Source organism: Coenobita brevimanus, chromosome 45 (assembly GCF_032717465.1).
Source record: "Coenobita brevimanus isolate Jiangsu-jjx chromosome 45, ASM3271746v2, whole genome shotgun sequence".
Classification (NCBI taxonomy): domain Eukaryota; kingdom Metazoa; phylum Arthropoda; class Malacostraca; order Decapoda; family Coenobitidae; genus Coenobita; species Coenobita brevimanus.
Window position 1 is genome coordinate 25,367,971 of NC_136998.1, and position 18,563 is coordinate 25,386,533.

The following is an 18,563-nucleotide window of genomic DNA, read 5'->3' on the forward strand; positions in this document are numbered from 1 at the left end:
ATATGCCCAGACCATCGCAACACCCTCTGCTCAACTCTACTAGCCATCTCCCGAACAAATATAGTTCTCCTTCGCACTTCATTCCACACTCGATCCGTATGCGTCACCCCACACATATTCCTCAGACACCTCATCTCCATTACATTCAAACTTTTCCTCTCTGCTACACCCATATTCCATGTTTCAGCCCCATATAATGCAGTCGGTACCACAACATCCTCATACAGCCTTCTCTTTACATCCATTCTAAGCGAACGACATCTAAACACTTTTTTCATTCCTCCCAGCACCTTTCCTTCTTCATTTATTCTAAACTTCATTTCTGCACCTATTCTTCCATCCACAGCAACATGTGACCCTAGATACTTGAAACACTCTACCTCCTCAAGCAACTCGCCATTATATATGTATATATATATCTATATATATATATATATATATATATATATATATATATATATATATATATATATATGTGTGTGTGTGTGTGCGTGTGTGTGTGTGTGTGTGTGTGTGTGTGTGTGATGAGTATACAAGTGTGCATTAACACAAGTCTGGAAGGATCTGCTCCTATATACTTATACAAATGTTCTTCCTTCAAGAGGCATGCCGCATGCAAACGATAAACGCCAGCAGAAATCATTGCTCTAGTGAGCTTAATAAATACTTATGATAATTCGGAAGAGAAAACTTACAAATCTGGCGAAGTAAAGGAAAATTGATGGTGTCAGGTTATTTATAATGCTGGGAATTATGAGGTCATAAACTGTATATGTTCTCTCTCTCTCGCTCTCTCTCTCTCTCTCTCTCTCTCTCTCTCTCTCTCTCTCTCTCTCTCTCTCTCTCTCTCTCTCTCTCTCTCTCTCTCTCTCTCTCTCTCTCTCTCTCTCTCTCTCTCTCTCTTTTCCATGGTAGGAGAAGAATTTAGAAAGTGATCACTGCATTGTAACATCACTCTCAAATTCAATGAAGACTTACGAGAAAGTTACCGACGACAGGAAAGCAATATTTCAAAAACTGAATGCAACTGTGAATAAAAGTGGCTGGAATTTTACTGTTCAAACACTGGATATTAACGATGCGTGGACAATATTCACATAAATTATTAACACGGCACTTATCTTTTCCTATGCACAACTGGCGCTCTGCTAAAAATATTAAACACACATTATGAAACACTGATATAAAGCACTGTCTGTTAGAAAAGGAAAAAAACAAAAAACTTGCTCAAAAAATGATAATGTAATAAAGAATGAATGTGACAAAATTGAATGCGATGCTTTTAGTTGGAATAAGATGAGTAAGAAAAAAAAACTGAAGCACACTTTTCCAGAATAAATAAATCAGTCAGCACCAAGAAGTATAAAAGAACGCCATCACTCGTCACAGACAATTTAGCATTCTGACGATAAAGCCAAATAGTTACATTCTTAACATCCTCTTTTCATCCGTTTTTCCAAAATAAAATACGAACATAATTCCTCCTGCTTCTCCTGTTCTTTCAGAAGAGTGTAACAGTTAGTGATATTACTGTCGGTGACTGATATGTATTTGACTTGTTATCACGAAATAAAACACTGAGGCCAAATAAAATATTTCCAAGTATACGATTATTAAAGGATATAAGGAATGAAGTATCGAAGCCTTCTCATCATGCTTCTCACTTCTCCCTCTTCCTTTCTCCTCCCTTCTCCTTTTCCTCTCCAATCCCACACACACCACATCACTCCTCTCTCCCTTTACTTTCACACTCCTCTCTTCCTTCATCCTTTCACAACTCTCCTCTCACCTTCTCATCATCCCTCTCCCCTTTCCCTCACCCCTTCACCTACCATCTCCTCCCTTCCCACACCATATCACAATTAATATGTTGTATTTCTAGGTGCACATGAAGTTTCAGTTCCAACTCTGTGTAATTATTTCATGAATACTTCCTCATCAGCTTTCATTATCATTTTTTGTAACCTAATTAATGCGTGGAATACTATATGTTCAGCAGATTTGAATAGTGATGATATTTAAGTTTTATACTCTCTCTCTCTCTCTCTCTCTCTCTCTCTCCCTGTCTTTGTTCTTTCTCTACCATCCCTCTTTTCCTCCTCAACTTCCCCCTCATTCCTCCTCCTTCCTTCTCATCTCCCTCTCTCTTCCCTCCTTCTCTCAATTCTTCTCTCCTTCTCTCCTTCCCCCCGTTCTCCCATTTCCTTCCTCCTTCTTCTCCTTAACTTAGAACTATTAAGTTTTTATTCTGGGCATTTTTCATAATATTTTCCATCATTAGAACAGTGAAAGGAGAGAGAGAGAGAGAGGGAGAGAGAGAGAATGAGAGAGAGGGAGAGAGAGAGAGGGAGGAAGAGACAGAGAAACGAAAACAGATGAAGGGAAAATCAGAAAGCTGGCTGGTACAGAGCACGAGTGAAAAGGGTGAGAGAGGAAGGAAGAAAGGAGTGAGAAAAGAAGGAAGGGAGGAGAGCAAAGAAGGAATGGGGGGAGAGAAAAGAAGGACGGAGGGGAGAGAAAAGAAGGAAGGGGAGAGAAAAGGAGAGGGGGGAGAAAAGAAGGAAGGGGGGGAGAGAAAAGAAGGAAGGGAGGAGAGATAGGGAAGTTGAAGAGAAAGGAAGAAGATAGGAACAATTCGAGGGGTTTACGAGGAAAGAGGGAGGGTGTTAAGGGAAGTGGGAGGGAGAGAAGGGGTGGAGGGAGAAGGGGAGAAAGGAAGGGGATGAAGGGGATGGAGGGGCGGAGGGGAAGAAGAGGCTGGAGGAAGGGAGGGGGGGGGAAGGGGGTAATAGCGATGCTAGATTTATAGTAGGGTTGTGAAGAGGTAGGGGGAGGGGAGGGAGAGAGAGAAATAGGTAAGGGAGAGGGGGGGGGAGGTGAAAAGAATATATAGGAAAGGAGAACGAGGGATGGGAATGAGGGAGAGAGAAATCTATAAGAAGTAGGGAAGAGATGAGAGGAAATAACAGTGGGTAGGGAGACTGAGAAGAGGAGGAGAGGAAGGGAGAAGAATGTGCAGGAAAGGAGGGCGAGAACGGAAGGAGAAGAGAGGAATGGATAAAGAGAGGGAAGGAGGACAGGGGAATAGGCGAGGAAGAAAACTGACGAAGTTGGAAAAATAGAAAGAGGATAGAGATAGAAAGAGAGAAGGTGAGAAACAGAAGAGACGGAATTGAAGAGAAAAATAATAATGGAATGGGAGTGGAAAGAAGAAAATATAATTGGCAAAGAGAGAAGAGCAAAGAAAGAACAAAAGAATATAAGGAGATGGAAGAGGAAGAGAGAAATGAGTGGAGATGGAGGGAGGAGAGAGACAGGAAGGTAGGGAGGGAAACCTAGGTAAGGAAGGAAGGAAAGGAGAGAGGACGATATGAAATGAAGGGAAGACAATATTCAACAGGAACTGGGATGGAAGGAGAAGGGGAAGAGAGCGGAAGATTGACAGGTAAGGAAGCAGGTGAGGGAGAGAAGATGTGACAGGAAGGGGAAGAGAATAATAAACAGTAACAGGGAAGGAAGGAGGAGAAAGGGAAGAGAGAGGAAGGTTGACAGAGTAATAAAAGGTAGAGGTAAAGGAGGACAGGTGAAATCCCTTTGTTTGCTTTGCTTTCGTTTCTTTTACATTCTTTTCTCTTCTTCATTTTTTCTTCTTTTGTGCCTATCATTTCTTCTTCACTTTTTGTCTTACCCATCTCTTCTGTACACTATCTACGTATTAGTCTATATTAATATCTATCTATCTGTCGGTCTATCTATCTATCTGTATGTACTATCTGCGTGTATGTATATACATTTATCTGTATTTTATTGATTTATTTATTCATTTATCTGTGTGAATGTGTGTGTGTTTGTATGTCTTTATCCATCTATATCTTTGTCTGCATATCTGTCTGTGTAACTGGAGGACTATTCAGCCTTCTGTTTATCAGTCTGGCAGTCAGTCTGTCTATCTCAGTCAGTCAGTCAGTAAGTAAGTAGGTCTGTCTGTCTGTCTGATTACCAGTATCTGTTTGTTCATCTGTCTGCCTCCGATCTACCATGCTAACTATCTGTCTGTCTGTCTGTCTGTCCATCCATCCCCAAAACAGCTGGGAAAAGTGAAACTCCGACTACTTCTCTCTCTACTCAGTAACAAACCACTCCCACGATACACCACCCTCCCTCATATACCCTCCCATCCGTATCCCATCACCTTGTTCCTCGTCTTCTCTCTTCAGTCGACCCACTCTTACGCACTCCTAGTCAGTCTCGGAGTTCTCCTCTCTCTCTCTCTCTCTCTCTCTCTCTCTCTCCACAAGTGTTGATCAATTATCATTCTTTTCTCACTTCCCTCCCCTCTTCCATTTCCCTCTCCTTCTCATACTTCTTCCTCTCCCTTCCCTCCATATCTCCTTTTCTTCTCCTCTCCTATTCTTCTACCTCCTCCACTTTCGGTAGAAGACATAAAAAAAGTGAAAAACGTAATACAGAAATCGGCGAAATTTTCATCGTTCCTATTTTCCTTTCTTGAATAAAAAAGTATATAAATTTTTTCATTAATTATTTCCCTCGGGTCACGCTCCCCTTTGATCACACGTATATTTGTCTCCCTTTGTTATTATTTTCGTCTGTGTGTTCTTCATTAATCATACATCCTTCCCTCTTCTCCGTAACTATTTTATCTTATATTCTATGGGTGTCTGATCTAAATGTTGACTGATTTTGAACATTGATCCTGAACGCTTTGCCTTGAACACTTCAGTCTGAACTTATTTTTTTTTTTTTTTCGCTATATCCAGATGATTTTGTGACGCTTTAGAAAGACGATTTGTGGTGATGGGGTTTTAAACCGTCTCCACCAACCCCACTTCATAACCTAATGTCTTTCCCTTACTAAGTTTAATATAATTAAAATGAAACAAAGATTATATCATGGAACTCAAGAGGAAAACTGTTCATCTGGACGCCTTGATGTGAACATTTATGAGTATATCGTGAACAACCAGTTTCCTAATACCTGGATGTGAACATCTAATTTTGATCATCCTATACAGCCGACGCTATCATTTTTTATTCTTGCTGATGCCACATGATTTTTTTTTTTTTAATGCAACCACCCCAGCAGAGAAGAGGCCATTGGCGTAGCTATGGAGGGAGGGGGGAGGGCCCTGGGTCCCACGCCTCCCCGTCAGAATCTCTCTTCTCCACCCCCATCACCCCTCCGCTGAAATTTTGGATTATTTAATATGTATGCACTGTGTATCTATGCCCCTTTCCCTCCAAAATGGATCAGGCCTCATCTTGACACCTTCATAAGTGGTGACCTGGCTAAGCCACTGGAAGAAGTTGATGAAAGCCTAATTTAATTCCTCCATTTTAAAAACTCTCTCCTGAACTTATAAAAATAGTCAGCAAAATGCAAATGTAAACTTACCAAAGACGTCACCAGATGCAAGAAACTACGCTTATATTTTGCACCAAACTTGAACACACAGAAATAGAATACTCGATATTATTTACGACTCATTTTTTCAATAAAAAAAATGCTGGCTTTAGACACCTAACTTCCAGATCCTACACCCTGGTTTCGAACACAAAATTGTTTAAACATCAGAACTTTAGGATTCAGATTTTATTTCTAACCCAAACTCTGATCACCTTTTATTGAACACACGATCTTAAAACATTCTTAAGGTTCGATTTTAAGCACTAAATTATTGATACCTGAAATACCAACCTCTTACATTTGAACACTCATTGAACACCAATGTTCTCATCTTTGTCTGGAAAATCGTTCAATTAACTGTGTGCTCATCAGTTGTTTCATTAACCAGAAAAATGAACACTCAATCTATGAACACCCATCCCTTGAACACTTAAACCTTGCCTACCTAATTCTGAACACTAAGTCTTAAAACACACTAATATAAAAGAGCGCAAATTCTGAACACCCTCATCCTTAACCCTTGACTACCGGCTGACGTGTATGGACGTCAGGATTCAGGGTGCGGAGCACTGCTGGCTGAAGTGATATACCACACTCACCTTCCCGCCACCCTTTGAATGCGTGACCATTTTCTATGATACCTATTGAGTAGGTAGGACCCCCAGATACCCCGCAGTTGTGCGGTTCAGTTCATACACGACACTGGAAGCATGAGGGGCCATGTCTTCTTCCTCGTCATCGTCTGATTCCCTCGCACCACGTGAAGGGCCCATAGCCTCATCGACCCCTGTGAAAATTCAGCCCTCAGTGCCAAGGAAAGGGCTAAGTGGTAGTGCAACTGGATGTGCCTTGGACCAAGGCCCATAAACCCAGGGAGGTCAATGCGCCAGCATGCTAAATTGGTGCAGGTTGGTGCAGGAGGCTGGTCTAAAGTGGCGTGGCATCACAGAAAGGGATGACTGAGGGTAGTAGGAGTCAGCAGAGGTCACTCCAGGCATGTCAGGTACAGAGTACTTATCAATGGGAACTCTGTTTTCTGACACGACATCTGTTCATGCAGAATGCCCAATACTTGTGCAGTCTTTGGCTGCCACTCCGTATATGTAAAGGGTAGCAAAATTACTTTTTATCCATTTCCCAAACAGGAAGAACTAAGGTGCAAATGGATTAATGCATGCAAACGACGAGATTTATGAATCCTACCACTTCGTATATATGCAGCCGCTATTTTGAAGCTACAGCATACGAAAGAAATCTTAAAAATGAATTACTAGGACTATCAATATCTTCAAATCAAATAAGATTCAGACCAAGGGTTGTACCAAAGCTTCATTTACCTAACATAACAGGTACAGTATATCTATATAATAATAATAATAATAATAATAATAACAACAACAACTACAACAACAATAGTACTACTACTACTACTACTACTACTACTACTACTAATAATAATAATAATAACTATGGAGAGACAATAGATTGAAAGCTTCTTGGTTTGAGAAAGAGAGAGAGAGAGAGAGAAGGGGAAAATTATGGCCTTGACCATACCTCTAAAATAATTTACTATTTTCAGTGATGCTGATGGTGGTTATTAATACTATTGTTATGCAGCATGTTCAGAGTTCAACTTCTTGAACATAGAACACGCATGGACTTGGGTTCTTTTGTTCAGAACCAGGCCAGAGCATGCCACAAAGGAATAGGGCTCTTACACGTACTGTATATTACCTTACAGATATACAATGCGGGACACAGTACAAATAACACAATACAACACTTATTGGTACATCAAGGGGGAACACAGGCTAGATCACAGGTAGGTGCAGATGGCGGCCAGGTGTGGGAGGTGGGCCATCTGGGGTGCACTCTCGGGAGAGGCGCTCGTCTCGGGCTGCGTGGCAGGGCATCCAGTGTGGGCTGTAGGGTGGCGTGGTGGGCGGCACTATCCTGGTGGGACCCTTAGGTGTGTGGTCGCCCTCTGGAATGGGGCCAAACAGGGCTAGGAGGCGTGCTACTCGGCACCTGCCCTTGGAAGTAGTGGGAGTCCTGTCTGAGGGTCCGGGCTGGTCCTGGCCCGGGGTCGTTGGGGCGCCCCTTGAGGGTCGGGGGCTGTGGTCTCGTTGGGAAGGGGTGGCCATCAGGAACTGCCTGCAGCTGCTCGCTCCATGGGAGTCACAGCAACTGAGGGAGTAGAAAGCTTGGCTGCAAGGACAGGACACCCAGGCTCACAATGGGTCCACTCCACATGTGCTCCAACCAGAACTCTGTAGGGGAGCAATCTCCATCCCCAGTAGTGCAGAGGGAGCGTGAGGGGCATCCTGCTCGGCCTCTGGAAAGGTGGGCCGAGCCAGGAATGCTGCCCTCGGCTAGAGCCTCCAAGAGTGTGGAGGAAGGAAGGCTGGTGGTCGTTCCCTTAGCTTGGTAAGTCCGGTGGACGTTGCTGGAACTCCACTCTGGGGCAGTGGAAGGAGATTCGGTGGATGCTCGCTCTGCCTGGCAAGTCCAGTGGATGTTACCAAGGCTCTCTTCTGGGGTAGTGGAGGAAGGAAGTCTGGTGGACGTTCCTCCTGCCCAGCAAGTCCAGTGGATGTTACCGGAGTTCCACTCGTCCCGGAGGCAGCAGGTAGAGGAAGTCTGGTGGACGTTCCTGCGCCCGCAGTAAGTCCAGTGGATGTTACCGAGGTCCTGCTGCCGGGGGAAAGTAGCAGCAAATGGGAATCCGGTGGAAGTCCCCTCTATGGCAGGTCTGGTGGATGCTACCAAGGTTCTGCTCCCTTCCCTTGGACGACAGGCAGGGGGAAGTCTGGTGGACGTTACTGTGCCCCTGCTCCTGTAGGTGGGTGGCAGAAGAGGGAGATTTGGTGGATGCTCCCTCCACAACAAGTCTGGTGGATGTTACTGTGCTGCTGCTCCCCTTGGGGGTTTGTAGGACTGGGAAGACAGGTGGTCATTCCTCCTTTAGTGGCAAGTCCAGTGGACATTACCGAGGGCCTACTTGGGACTGTATAGGAACAAGTCCCACCCCGAGTCTGGTGAGTGCTGCCCTGGTTGGAGGGTAATGCAGTGGGGTGATGCACTCCCCACTGGTCCTGCTGGGTGGAAGAGGAGCATATGGTAGCAGGGGACACGGGCTTGTGTGGCTCGGGGCCCTTGTGCCTCCTTCTGGGGTGGGTGTCTCGCCTTCCCCGGTGTCTCCTCCTCGGGTTGGTACTTCATTTATTATTACTATAGTTATTATTACTGTAGTTTAAACTCATTATTATAATTACTATTATTATAATTTTTTATTATTACATGTATTCGTGCTATCCATTTTAATTTAGAGAGAGAGAGAGAGAGAGAGAGAGAGAGAGAGAGGCAGTGACATCTGGCCACTCGGAAGGCCACTTGCGTCCTACCCGCTATGTTATAGCTTGCTCAACCCAAACCCGGCCTACATGTGTACTCTGGCAGCTGAGTTGACCTCTCTGGGTTTATGGGCCTTGCCTTGGATGACACCATATCATCTGGGACACTCAGTGAGAGTACGTCCTCACAGGAGAGGAAGAACTACAATGCGGAGAGCAAGCTCTCTTGCCCTCTGACCACTCTCCGACAACAGAGAAGGCTCTGAGGCTCCTCCAGGAAGAGGGGAGAGCCTATAACAGTGATGAATTTGGTGATGAGGAGGCGATAGATGACCCAGAACATAGGGAAGGTGGCTGCAGACCTGGTGGTCACCTGCAGAATAAACGCCACAGAGTCGTTTCCCCCACACTCTCGCCGCCTACTTGCCAATGTATCGTCCTTCAGTGCTCCCCAACACCTCAGCCTACCACCTCAAGGGCTCAATCTCCACAACCGGGCCCTTTGGGAGTAGTATTTCACACATGGCCCCCACGTGGAGATGCACAGCGCTGAGCGTCTCCCCAGGAAAGTTACACGTCAGGCGAATCATCACCCGCTTACTTCCCCACCTCCCACACCTCTCCTTCTCCTTCCCTTTCACCCCCTGCCCGTGGGCATGCACAAGTGCAAAAGAAACCTCCAGGAACTGCCAGACGGCCGGCTCTACCGTGTGTGGGTAGAGCTGACACACTTGTTGAGCTGTCTGTGCCAGCATTTAATGAGAAGGGTGTTGGCGTGCAGGAGGATGAGCTTCCTCCTAGTCCCTGGGCTATTAGCAGTCTGTTCAAGGCAATTTTCACGACTGCAATAATGCAGTACCTGGTGGATGAGATAAGTTTAATCCAGGTCATGTGTGTGCGGTGGCTGGACGTGGCTGCCAGTCAGAGCACGCACATGCGTGATTGGATACCTGTGCGGTTGGGGGAGATATTTGTGTGGCTCACCCTGACCATGTTGATGGTGCACATTAGGGCGCATCCACACGTATACTCAAACATATGTTGGCAACACAGCTGACAACATATTCGGGAACATGTTTCCAGCAGTATTTGGACCGATGTATGCAAGCATGTTGCAGTGCAGTTTCGAACACAGGCAGCACAGGTGATGGGATAAATGTGTCCATACGAGGCAGCTGAGACTTCATCATGATGTTGCCAACATGATCTGGACGCTGCTGTTCCCAAAATGTTTGCAGCGTGTTCATTACTGTGTTGCTTACATGTTGCCAACACTTGTTTGAGCACACGTGTGCACGCGCACTTAGAAAAAATGTGCTCCACGACTGTATGTCGATGGATGAACTCGTGGGCACACCTGTCTTTGGAAAGTATATGGCCTGTGATAAGTACCTGGCCATCCTGAGGTTCCTACACTTCAACCAAAATTACAGACCTGCACCAAACGACAGGTTATGGAAAATAAGATCAATCCTTACAATGCTCAAGGAGTCATTTTCCAGGGTTTTTCATCAGTTCCAGAAAGTGGTTACTGACGAGGTGATGGTGTTATTCATGGGTAGGCTGCCATTTATTCAGTATGTGCCATCAAAGCATCACAGGTTTTTTGTGCTTTGTGACTGTAAAACTAGGTATGTGCTGGATGTGATAGTTTATTCGGCAACAGATGTTGATTTACCTAGTGATGATCCTTATGGGTTCTCCTCATCGGTATTGAAAGTGCTGATGGAATGGTATGTCAACAGGCACCACATTCTGTATACCGATAAATATTACACTGCCCCAGCATTGACCATGTATTTGCTTGACCATGGTACTGGGTCCTGTGGAGCTGTTAGGGCCAACAGAAAGAATTTCCCAGTATTTCTGCAAATACTGAGAAAGGAGCCCGTCTGACTAAGAAATGTGGCAACATGTTAGCCCTTCTCTGGTGTGACAAGAGACGGATCAACATGTTGTCTACAATACATAAGGGTGTGTTGGAGGAAGCTGGGAAAACAGACTACAGGACCAGGTAACCCATGATAAAGTCAGGTCAATTGCCTATGTAAGTCCTGCAAGTGGTACAAGAAGGTGCTCTTACACCTTCTTGATATCGCCATCCTGAACAGTTTCATACTGTTCAAGGAGCTCATCAGGAAACTTCTCTCTCTACGAGAGTTTGAGAGAGAGCTGACACACGAATTCCTTGAGGAATATTCAGCTGCTCAAGTGGCAGGTGCTAGGTTGGGAACAGTGGCTGCAGCAGACAGGCTCAGTTGTGCCGAGTATTTGAGGCAGCACAAGCTGGTGGATTTTGGCAGAACCACAGCAAGTCGTCTGGCATACAGGCGGTGCCACATCTGTTGCACAACCAAACGCCGTCCCTCAGCACGAAAAGAGACCTCATACCATTGTGCAGAGTGCAAGGTCCTTCTATACCCAAAATGTTTCTCAGAGTATCACTCCGAGCATGAATACTGAGCAGGCATGTGGGAAAGTGTAAATAGTGTACAAAAATGCACAAGTGTGTGTATTTTCATAAATGAGTGAAATGTGTAATATTATAAGTGATTTATAGTAAGTGCTATGATATAAGTGTTTTATAATAAGTTCTACAAGTGCAATGCAAAAAGTGATACTGTTTATTGGGTACTTGTAAGAAAATTATTGGAAATACCTTAAGTTAGCCTACATGTTACCTGAAAGAAAACCACTTGTGAGCAGGCCAAAATGAAAAAAAAATTACAGAAGTGAGTACAGAAAAACAAAGAGATACTTCTTTTCCCACACACCTACGGGGCATAGTGACACTATGGAACAGGCGGTAAACCTTTGGGGAAGCCACATATTCTTATGACGGTAAGGAGAAGTGTGGAAACAAGTGTAATTATCCACATTCCTTCAAAGGCCACATGGGCAGTGTTACAATCACCACTCCAGTCATGCTGTCAGCGCTATCCACCGAGGCCAAGGCCACGGCCAGTGGAGCATGGTTGGAGCCACCCACCAAAACGTGAAAAACCACTCGTTTTCAATTCATCCTTACTCATCGACGGGACCACTTAGAGACCTCGGGATACATTCACTGGAAAGACGAGAAGTTGGTGAGTCTTATGAGTTTTCATTTGTTTCTCTAGTTATTATTGTTTGGCAGATTTAGGATTTGAAGTAAGGGTACTTTTCCGAAAATCTCGGAAATCCCCCGTAGGGAGGAGTGGGCGATGGCCAGGAACCCTGGCGACCAAGGGTTAATATTGTCATCATAAATTCTACGCCATGTTTCTTCTTTTCTTGTTTGTCTTCATAGCACAGCATATGACCATCAGATCATTCTATGAATTCCCCACCTGGTCTTCTGGCCCATCTATCTGTCTATCTATTGCCAGACGCCTTAATCCCATAAGGGGTGGCCACAAACAATTCGCCTCCATGTCACCCTGTCCACCGCCATTTCATCTCCCTGCTACCAGCTTACACCCCCACTCTCTCACATACCTCTTCACGCCATCCCTCCATCTCATCCTTGGCCTCCCCCTCCCTCACCCCCCTCCACCTCACTCACATACACTCTCCTCGTCAGTCTCTCACTCTCCATCTTCTCCACATGGCCAAACCACCTCAGTGTGTTTCTCCTAATGCTTCCTCTCACATCCACATCCACACCACAATGCTCCTTCATTTCCTCATATGTCAGTCTGTCTCTCCACGTGACTCCACATGCTCCTCTCATATAACGCATTTCCACTGCTCTCACTCTTGACTTCTGTCCCTCCAGCAAGGTCCAAGCTTCACTTCCATACATTAGAGTTGGTATCACAATACTGTCATGTAGCAGCTTTTTCACTTCCATGCTCACTTCCCTGTTCTTATCTTCTGTCAACACCAAGATATTTATCTCAATTTCCATCTCTCAGTTCTTCAAGAAAAATAACTAGGTTAACTTCTCTGCAAGAGTTTGGACGTTGTAATCCCTAATATTCAAATTCCAAAGGGGTTAGATTTCCTTCCCCAAAGATTCTTAGCCCCCCTTGCATGGGAGCAGGTCTGACCCCTGCCATGATCAGCTATTCCTTACAGCTGAATACAAAGGACAATGGCTTGGAGGAACTAGTCATAGTGGTTGAATGGTGGTGTGAGCCGGTATCTTGCAAAGCTAGCTCAGGCATTTATTCTGAAGTAAACCTTTTCGTCTGACCCCTAACAGTGGACCCACTTAATGTCTTTGTATCTGACTACCATAGATACACTGGTCACTGAGATGTGCATACTTCTTCACCAGAGCATGGTAACGTGCCTTCGAAGACAGCAAATCATAATATGGACTAAATTCACTTTCATTTTGACTTCATTCCACAAAGATATTAACATGGAGGTTTGTACTGTCTGCATAACAGGCATGTGCGTTCATTCTGCTCGCTCACTTATAGACGGATTTCCCCCCCCCCCTCCTTTCTCTGTTTACAAAGTCTGATCGTGCATTCGTGTAATTTAGAAAGGCTCCAACCTGCTGCATACATTGCCTTTGATCACCTAACGGTAGCTCACCATACTGCTTAGTCTCTGGCAGCCTTCCTATTTAGTCACTTATCCCTGAGGTCATGCTCTATGATCCCATCCAAAGTTTTTTTCAGTTTCTCTCACAACCCTATCCCCGATGTTCACACTTCTCACCCTCTGTACCCAACTGTCTTCCTTCCTCTCCAGATCCCCATACCATCTCAATCTACCCCTCTTCATCACAGCACCAATACACTTCAGTCACATCCTTCCTCCCAACTTTTCAATTGTAATCCTTGCCCCCCCACCCCAGGCCACCATTCAAGGACACACTACACATCCATCTAATCACTGTCATTTCTGTGCATTTCAGCCTGTGAATATAATCTTCCTTTATTGGCCAGGTCTCACTACCATACAGAATTACACTCTTAACACATGCCACATACAAAGAACTTTTATCACAGAGGGAGAGCTCTCTCATTCATAGGAGAGGTAACAGCTCTCTGAACATCCTCCAACCACTCATTACCCTAGCCAGAGTGCTAGCTCCAGCCCCACCTCCAGCACATAACATGTCCCCTGTATAACGAAACTCTTCCACACACTCAAGAGACTCACTAGCGAGATCAGTCCTTCCACGCTCAGCAATCTCTGCAAGATCTCCTCAACACACTGTATTCAAGAATTAAGCATTATCTAGCAGCCCACCTCTAATACCACCACATCAGTTAAGTACCAATGTATCACATACACTGCATAAAAAGGAGTTTTTTCCCATACCATTATGGCAACCTGCACATGGCCACACTCCCTCTTGTTTGACAGCACCGCCACCAACCCTAGATATCATCACTTTTGTTCTATCTGGATTTACTATCATACTTTTCTTTCCTATTCCATTTCTCCATTTCCTAAATCTTTCCTGTGTCTCCGTTTCTTTCTTTGCAGTCAGCACCGAGCCATCAGAATACAACATTTCCCATGAAAGTAAATTTCTAAAGTCACGTAAGAGAGCTTCAAGCACCATGAAAAACAATAAGAGGCTAAAGACTGATCCCTGATGAACGCCAGTATTCACTGAGAACTCGTCGCTCAAATCTCCATTCACACTCATCTGGGTTCGAGCACCCACATACATAACCATGACAACTCCAACAAGCCACTCCTTAATCAAAAGTTTTCTGATTCCCTACTTCACTACCTCCCTATGGACTCTGTCGAAGGTCTTCTCCAAGCAGCTCCTTTTTCTTTCCTATATATTTTCCCCGAAATCTTTGGACGATGAATATGGTATCAGTTGTCCTTTTGCCTGGCATAAACCCAAACTGCATCTCTTCTCATTGACTGTTTCCCTGATTATACCTTCTGTGACTCTCTCGATTACCTTCATTATCTGATCCAAAAGTTATAAACCTCTTTAATTTCCTCCTTCCAGGACATCACCCTTCCCCCTGTACATAATTACAATCACACTCTTCAGCAAGTCATCTGGTACAACACACTCATATATAATCACAGTAATCCAATCAGTAATTAAACCCACTCCTATTTCTCCTGCTTCCGTCAGAATTTCATCAGTCAACCTAGACACATCTGCTACCTTCCCCAATTGCATTCTGCTTATTGGCCTGCTCATAGTAACAGCATCAAAGGCCAAGAGCCAAACACTGGATCTGCTAACTCCAAACCTTCCTTATTTCAGTCAAACTCCTCATTCACCAGCTAGCTATAATACTCTCTCCAAGCATCTTTAATATCCTCACTGTCCACCACTACATTTCCTTCATCATTTTTAATACACTGCTCACCTATGGTATCCCTGTGTTCCCTCCTCATCTGATTTGCCACTTTAAATACTATATTCTTCCTTTCTACACTATTTTGATTATCTAGTAAAAGTCTCTGAGATTCGGGTTTTGTCCTGTATACCTCCTCTCTAGCCCTACGTTTGGCAGCCAAGTATTCCTCTCTACTACCACCTCTTTTCTATTCCTGGAAGAGTTTTCATTTCTTTTTAATTGCAACTTCTACGCCTTCATCCCACCACCATGTTACCTTATGTATTAGAGGGCCCACTGTCCATCCACACAATGAATCAGCAATTCTTAGGAGATTGTTCTTGAGAGCTCTGTTCTGTTCATTAACATTTCTGTCAACAGCTCTTTGTTCAGTCACAACTCTACTCGTCTTCCCATAGAAGACATCCCTTACTGCTTGGCTTTTCAACTTCCATACTTTCCTCCTGGGTACATTGGTTCTCTTCTTCACCACCCACTCGCTAAGCACCATGTCACATATCAGTAATTTCTGTTGCTGCACACTCTTCGCTCCCTTTACTTCAACATCTCTCACTAACCTCCTATCAACCCTCCTGAGCAGGAAATAGTCAGTCTGGCTTCTGTTTCCCCCAGACTCGTTTGTAATCAACCTACTCTCTCTTTTCCTAAATTCTGTGCTGCACACAATCATGTTCATTGCCTCCCATAACTCGAGTATCCTTTCCCTTTCCACATTCCTCATACCATATGTGCATCCCCCATATATCCCTTTATATCCTTTTGCTGCTTCACCTACATGACCATTTAAGTCCCCTCCCAAAACAACAGTCTCATCATTCCCTATACAACCACATGCAGGTATTGAGTCCATCCTGAGTCTTTTTTCTACATCATCCAAGTCAGCCTGTGGAGCATACACGTAACAAGTCATCCCAAAATCAGGTTTTTTCTATATCATCCCAGCTAGCCTGTGGAGCATAACTTTATTAAGACTATTTTTATCACCCATCTTTAGAAGGAAGAACGATAATGTTTTTGCCTGCCTCTGTGTGTGTGTGTGTGTGTGTGTGTGTGTGTGTTCCCATTATATCTCATGAACGGCTTGAACTATCAACATGAAACCTTCAGGGTATCAAGATATAGTCAAAATCTTGGACACGTTCGTAAATGAGCACTCGTGATCAAGGTCAAGGTCATTAAAATGGCTGGCAAAGGTCAACTAGCTTTCATAGCCCGCCTAAATTTAGCACCACTGTATCTCATGAATGGCTTGAGCTTTCAACATGAAACCTTCAAGATATCAAGAAATGGCCAAAATCATGGACGAGTTCAAAAATGGCTCGCGGTCAAGGTCAAGGTCACCAAAATGGCTGCCAAAGGTCAACTAGTTTTTATTGCCAACATTTAGCACCATTATATCTCATGAACGGCTTCAGTTATCAACATGAAACCCTCAAGGTATCAAGATATGGCTTAAATCTTGGACTTGGCTAACAGCGTATTCTGGTGGGCGATTGGCATTTGGCTCCCTAATGCTTTTCTTTCATTTATTGTTGTAATTCGAATATTCCATTCCTCTAAACAGAAGATCTGGATATACTGCAGTGTGCTGACCTTCATTAAATATTAATGTTTCTCCATTCACATAAGACTCTGTGCCTGTGGTTTGTTGTTTTAAGAATACTGTTGATGGAAATTTCTTAAGCCCATCACTGGGATGACATCTTGTCCAATTGATTCCTGCTACCTTCTTGGGATTCTACTCTGTTCAAGAGAAATTTTCCAAACTGTTGTGGTCAGATATAGCTTTCGTTTACCCGTGAGCTACTAGGGCAGTCTCCTAAGAGAAGTGAAATCCTTTGGTATCAGTAAGAATGGAGAAACAAGTGCGAAAGTATACAAGATGTGAGACCATTAGGGCCCTGATATGGGCTTTGGTAAATCTTATGTAAGCTGAGCACATCGTTTAAAAAAAAAAAATAATAAAAATGCAGTGAGTGGCTGACTAACAGCTTCGATCCAAGATATAGCCCATTAATTTAGGAGACCGTCTCCCAGTGAAGGAATTTACGAAACTATAGTATTATGTGACCCTTCCTATACGAAAAGCCCTCCTAAGGTGAGTGGAATCGTTTGGAGATAGGAAGCGTAAAATATGAATTAAAAACTATCCAGGCTGCACAGTGATACCACGCCCAAAATTTGACCTTGATTTTGACCGAGCTACACCTGAATCGATTCATTTCCTCCCAGACCCACACACAACTTGTGTACTAAAATTGATCCAGAGTACTGTACACAGAAACCGACTTCATCACAGCAGTGATGCCGAATGACGTTCTTAGGTTGAAAGGGTTACAACAGCGGAAGGAAAAAGAGAAGGCTTATGTTTATTCCTGTTCAGTTTCCGAGGGTCAGTACTGCAGTCAATTAGTTTTTACCAAGTCCTGGTCTTCCCTTACAACATAACTAATTGTAGTATTCGGTTAACATTCGGATTTCCGTTTCCAACGCTTAGTGAACTGGGACAAAGGGAAAATAAACCAAGTCCACCAGCCTAAGTGGCCCGAAAATCAAAACTCGGAAACCTTCAATTGCAAGCCGAGCATCTGAGCCCATGTGTCACTGACTCCACAAAGAGACTGAATGAACAAAACAAAAGCAAGGAACACCTTTACAGTGCAACAGCCGTGCCCTGCATATGGTCTAAGAGATGAATATTTGATTTTCTCTATGGCACTGACTTTAGACCGAGTGTTCTCAAAATCAGGCTAACTTATTCTGGCCTGACCACCAGTAATTCCACTAATTTAGGTGTTGATAGCAATAAAACTGTCACAGCTGACACTGCCTGTGTTCTTGATTTTTTACCTCCTGATTCCCAAAACAGAAATCGTCATCAACTACTTACCGTCAGTCCTTCCACGAAGTTTGGTTCATATCAAATAAAAACTGTGAAGTATGGGGTCGATCACTTGACCATGTCCTATGACCTTGACCTTTGACATAGTTGTCAAAATGGCAAACTTTCATTATTGCCATCTCTTAGTCCTTCCACAAAATTTGATCTAAATCAAATGGAAACTTTATTAGTTGACCTTGCCATGGGACCATAACCTTGGCTTACCCTCAACTTCTCCACATGGACTGGGTAAAATGAAATTAATATTGTCTTTTACACACACACACACACACACACACACACACACACACACACACACACACACAAAAGGATGGAGCTTTGACCTTGCCCTGTGACGTTGATCATTGAACGGTTGTTCTTAAAATAGAATGTCTTGGTCCTCCATTACCTTCAATCTTCTGCCAAGTTTGGCCTAAATCGGATCAAAGCTATTTAGGCTGACATTTCCATGTGACATTGACCTTTGACCTCTCCCTGTGGCCTTGGCCTTTAACAGATTGTTCTCAAAATTTAATCCTCCCACTCTTGCCTTACCCTGAACTTTTCCACAAAATCTTGTCTAAATCGGATAAAAACTTTTCAAGTTGAATTTTCCATGTGAC